General features: G+C 49.2%; 1 long non-coding RNA gene across 1 annotated transcript; it reads left to right on the forward strand.

Moving 5' to 3' along the window:
- The first annotated feature begins 1,884 nt into the window (after nucleotides 1–1,884).
- On the forward strand, nucleotides 1,885–5,052 carry LOC120995532. The gene is made up of 2 exons (XR_005777616.1): nucleotides 1,885–2,202; nucleotides 4,784–5,052. It is a non-coding gene; the product is annotated as an uncharacterized LOC120995532 (long non-coding RNA).
- Nucleotides 5,053–5,384: the final 332 nt, after the last annotated feature.

Genomic DNA, 5,384 nt, shown 5'->3' on the forward strand with positions numbered 1-5,384 from the left:
TCCAGGAGGGCTGTTTCTGCAGTATAGTATTGGGGACACAGCGGGCGCAGTATTGGGGGCACTATCTGTGTGGTAGTAGTATTTCCAGGGGGACTGTTTCTGCAGTATAGTATTGAGGGCACAGCGAGCACAGTATTGGGGGTGGCAGGAAAAGGTGTTCAGAAGATGTGAAGATGGTGGAAATGTGGGAAACTAATGTCTGTTTCTCAATCTCTGCAGAGATGGGAGATGGCTGAAAAATCATCATGGCGGTCTGGTCTGAATGGAGAAGATGAGGAAAGAGAACGTCTACATCAAAGGTGACATCACTGGATGTAAGAGGTATGTGGTGCTATGTAGGAGAGGAGATGCTCCGTCTCCTCCTCCTGCCATTTGCAGAAGGAGGATTCAGAGCTGGGTGAGGACGACGAAAGGGGGCAGCAGGCCACGGGTGGGTGGCAGATGGTGGAGGGAACCACAGGCCTTGAGCAGGATCAGGGGAGGGAGGAGAGCGGAGGAGCTTCCTGGCTGTAGCTTGTTGTATAAGCAGGCAGTGCAGCCAGGACAGGCCTCCCCTCTCTCCGTATGATGTGTAGAGACAGGCCTCAACTATAGAATGTCAGCTGTAGTGTGTGTTGGGAGTGGCCTATTATATGTAGGAGGGGCTTTTAATAATGGGCGGGGCTAAAATGGGCCACTTGACAGGATTTTCCCCCCAGGACTACGGCTGCCAGCCCTTCTCTGATTCTGAATACAGAATGCATAGTACAATAGGGCTGGAGGGGTTAAAAAAAAAATTTAAAAAATTTAACTCACCTTAATCCACTTGTTCGCGCAGCCGGCATCTCCTTCTGTCTTGTTCTGTGAGGAATAGGACCTTTGATGACGTCACTGCGCTCATCACATGGTCCGTCACATGATCCATCACCACCGTAAAAGATCTTTTTTTTTAACCCCTCCAGCCCTACTGTACTATGGATTCTGTATTCAGAATGCTATTATTTTCCCTTATAACCATGTTATAAGGGAAAATAATAAAGATCGGGTCCCCATCCCGATTGTCTCCTAGCAACCGTGCGTGAAAATCGCACCGCATCCGCACTTGCTTGCAAAACGCACAAAGAGGAGCATGCTGTGATTTTCACGCAACGCACAAGTGATGCGTGAAAATCACCGCTCGTGTGCACAGCCCCATAGAAATGAATGGGTCCGGATTCAGTGCGGGTGCAATGCGTTCAACTCACGCATTGCACCCGCGCTGAAAACTCGCCCGTGTGAAAGGGGCCTAAAAGATTTTGTCAGGGCCCCCTCAACAGTATTACACAATGAAATGATATACAGTGACAGTATAGAGTGACGGATGGAACAGCTGCCGGGCCTGGTCTGAGAGAGAGATCTTTACTAGCCACAGGAATGGGGGCGGCGTGAAAGGAAGGGGTCGCTAAAAAAAATTACTGGGGGAGGGGGGCCCCATTCAAAAATTGGCTGTGGGGCCCAGTCATTTCTAGCTACGCCACCTGGTACGGCCATACTGATGTTTTGGAAGCCAAAACCAGGAGTGAATTTAAATAAAGAGAAGCCATATCTATACTTTCTCTCCTGATTTTGGCTTCCCTTGTACCCTGCACCCTTGTTGTGAACCGTCTGTCGCAACAGCCCTAGCTGTGATATGCCTGTCAGGACACGCACGCCCCTGTCACCAGCTCTGTCAGCAGCCAGTGAGGAGCTGTGTCTGGGAGAACGCGCTTGTCAACAGAGCAGCCAATCGCCTTCCACGTTTACAGCCAGAGGGCGTGACCCTCTACACTCACTCCTGATTGGGCGAGAAAGTCCGGTACATCCTCCCACCCGCAAAACATGGAACGGACCAATCACAGCGCGGGGGCAGTGTGTTTACAAGCTGAGGCAGCTACTGCTGGAGGTTTGTGCTGTTTGAGGTCTGCTGTGTCCGTATTTTTCCGTCATGTCTGCAGACGTGGAAAGCTTGACCGTGTTTGAAGAGGACCATTACGACGAGTACGACTACTACAACTTGCGCGAATACAGCTGTGGAGCGGGGGGTAAAGGCAGGACCAAGAAGGAGATCGAGCAGAATGGAAACCGCCATGTTCCCGCCGGGCACGAAAGAAAGATTGAGGAAAAACTGCACAACAGCGAACTAAGGAGGAGAAGGAGCCAAAGCTCGTCCACCTAGAGGACGGACGCTTCCTTCAACCTATTCAGGTAAAGCAGTCCTGCAGTGTCAGTGCAAGCCACCAGGGGGCGTCTGCCGTCCACCAGTAATACAGTCATAGTGACACCTATGGGCCACAGTGGGTAGAGATAGGAGGCTGCTCTCTGAGGGCTGTATGGGGGTCTCCTTAGGATAGAGGCTGACGAATCCCACAGCGCTGTACCAGATTCCAAGAAAGGGCGCCCACACTGCCCCAAATAAGTGAGGTGCGGTGCAGATTCTGAGGCATGTTAATGTACACCGCAGATTTCCACCCAACGTGGTCATCGCCAAAGGGTGTATCCAGATGTTGTGGTGGGGCCTGCTGAGAGTTGTACTTTTCCTTATACCTTAAAAGCCACAGCTTTCCCTTCTTAACCCCTTCCTGTAATAGTGCAATGTTTTGCCGTGCTTGAGCTCTCCCTTGGAGGTACAGTTGTATTATACGGCTGGCATCCCACTGCCGGGATCAGAAGTAACTCCAAACTCGGCTGCCACAGCATTTAAGTGGTTAAAGAGAGAGCAGCTGCTGCCGCCTCGTGCCAGCCCCACAATAGCACAACACGGTCACGGGTTTTTGTTACTTCACGCAGCGCCTGGCTCTCGGACTTCTCCTTCCTGCTAGATCCATTCCAAAAACCTGTGTGTGAACCAACCCTTAAAGGGGTCTTCCCTTCTTAGACATTTATGGCATATCTGCAGGTTGACATAAATGTCTAGTACAGGAATCCGCAACTCCAGCTGCTGTGAAACTACAACCCCCAACATGCAAACATGTTTGTCCGTTCTTGTAACTCCCACAGAAGTGAAAGGAGGATTCTGGGAGTTGTAGTTTGTGAACAGCTGGAGTGCCGGAGGTTGCTGATCCCTGGTCCCACCTTTGAGACTCGCACATAAAGGGGGTCCCCCGACCTCTGTCCAGGTGGAGAATGATTGGAGAGGTGGGAGTTAGGGCTCATGCAAACCCATCCTGTGTGTCGGCTGCATCTCCCGCACTGATGGCGGCTCCTCTGACCTGAACTCGCTGCACTATAGTGATTTATGGTTCAATGAGTTCCTACCTGAACACAGGTCTATTGTACCGTACTCCTCATGATGTAAGCACAGTACAATAGGAACTCTACGCATCATAAGTCACTATGATGCAGTGAATGGGGCCATCCTTCTGGGAGATACAGCCGACACGTGGGATGTATTTCCTGGACCAAGCATGGTCGTGTCCATGAGCCCTTAGCCAAACATGAAATGAATGTTTCTAGTTATTTTCTACCTGGACATGGTGGCTGTGTTACCGAGCACGATGAGAGTCAGAAGACCTGCGTTCTGGTTGGGACCATCTGTAATATATCTAATGCTGGGTTCACAAAGCGTTTTTCCCATCCGTTTAACCTATACAAAAAAGCGTATACGTTAAATGGATGCCATACAGTGGCACCATAGACTTCTATTGTTAAAAAAAAAGAAAAAAAAACTATACTGCAGGATACAAGAACGTGGTGTGCTGTATTTTGTATCTTTTTTTTTTTTTTTTCAAACGAAGGCATAAAATGTGATGTGAACCCACCCTAAGATGGGAAAAGCCCTTAAACTCACTTTTAGGCCTCATTCACACAACCATATTTTTGATCTGCGTCCAATCCGCAAAACAAGAATAGGCATTTGTATAACGGGGCCAAGAAAAGTGCGGTACGCACGCGGCCAGCATCCGTATTGTGCGGATCCACAGTTTGCAGACCACAACATGGATATGCTCATGAGAAGGAGGCCTTCCATTGGGTTTCCAGGGGCCATCTGCAATGTAGCCAAGGTGAGTGCGGTTTCAGCTGCATGTGTCAGCCATATCGTGAGCTGCCTGTGGTCACCGAGACTTAGGCCGTGTAACCAACTAGCCGTGTGATGTGCTATTTCTTTTTTGTGTTTAGGAGCTAATTTTTTTTACCCAAAGCCATATTTTCACATGTGTTTTGGCATATATATTCTGCACCAAAATCCACATCCTATGACTTTAAGTGGCAATCCACTTTGCCGTCCACAATATTTGTGGTTCGCACAGTCCTCTTTTTGTCATTGTGCACACTGAGGGGCCGGGAGCACCACCTTGTATATACAGTAGACTCCAGAGGCGGACTGGGAACCTAAAGTGGCCCTGGGAAAAAAAAACTAAAAGTGGCCCCATGTTATAGGCCAGGGATGCTCAACCTGCGGCCATCCAGCTGCTGCAAAACTACAACTCCCACCATGCCCTGCTGACCAGAAGACTGGTCAACCCAAATAAGCAGGGCCAACAGAACTGCATGGGCCTAACACAAGTAGGCTGGGACAGCCATAGTGCAGCACAAAATACTGCAGTCCTCACCATAGTATTCAACTGTACCACTGTCCTGAGGATGGTGACAGAGTTGAGTTCAGGAGGGCACCTGCAGCTGTTGGCCAGGTGCGTAAGTACCTGATATCCACAGTATTCATTAATGCTGAGAGCATCAGATTATTATGTACCTGGCTGGTGGCCCCCTGGTCATCAGTCCACCTCTGGTAGACTCGGCTATGATTTTCCCCCTCAGTAAACTGTCCTCACTGTTATATTCTCTTTAGTCTTTTAGGTATCGGACTCTCGACTCTGGATCCCAAAGTGTTTGGAGCAACCCTCTTACAGAAGAATGGAGAGCTGGGTTACTGCTGTGCCCACGATTGCAGTTTCATGTACTTGGCTTGTGGAGATGGCAGTCCTACAGGGACTCTCCAACCAGTGCAATAATGATTTTAATCCTGCATGTTTTACTGTAATGATGCTGCATTTATATGCAGGAATGTGATATTTTTTTCTTGTGTAAAAATAAAAATAAAACATTTTAAACTTTTCACTGTGGCCTGTATATTGTAAGCATTCATGTAGACATCAAGCACATAGCTTATTTTAGATATGAATTAATAGACTGTTTTCCTTTATAAAAACTCATCAGACCCCCTGCCATCCGTCCCCAACACCCTTCGTTTCCCCCTGTGTGATCAGCCCAAGTGCCATCAGCTACACTATTTCCCCCCCCCCTGACATACCATCAGCTCTGTTCCCCCAGTGCCATCAGTCGTCCCCCCCCCTCCTCCTGACACCCAGAGTGCACAGCGTCATTAGCTCCCGACCTTAGTCGCACCCACTTACCTTTCCAGCAGGGGCGCCGCCGACACTTCATCGTTC

This window comes from Bufo bufo, chromosome 3, assembly GCF_905171765.1.
Source record: "Bufo bufo chromosome 3, aBufBuf1.1, whole genome shotgun sequence".
In the NCBI taxonomy this organism is placed as follows: Eukaryota; Metazoa; Chordata; class Amphibia; order Anura; family Bufonidae; genus Bufo; species Bufo bufo.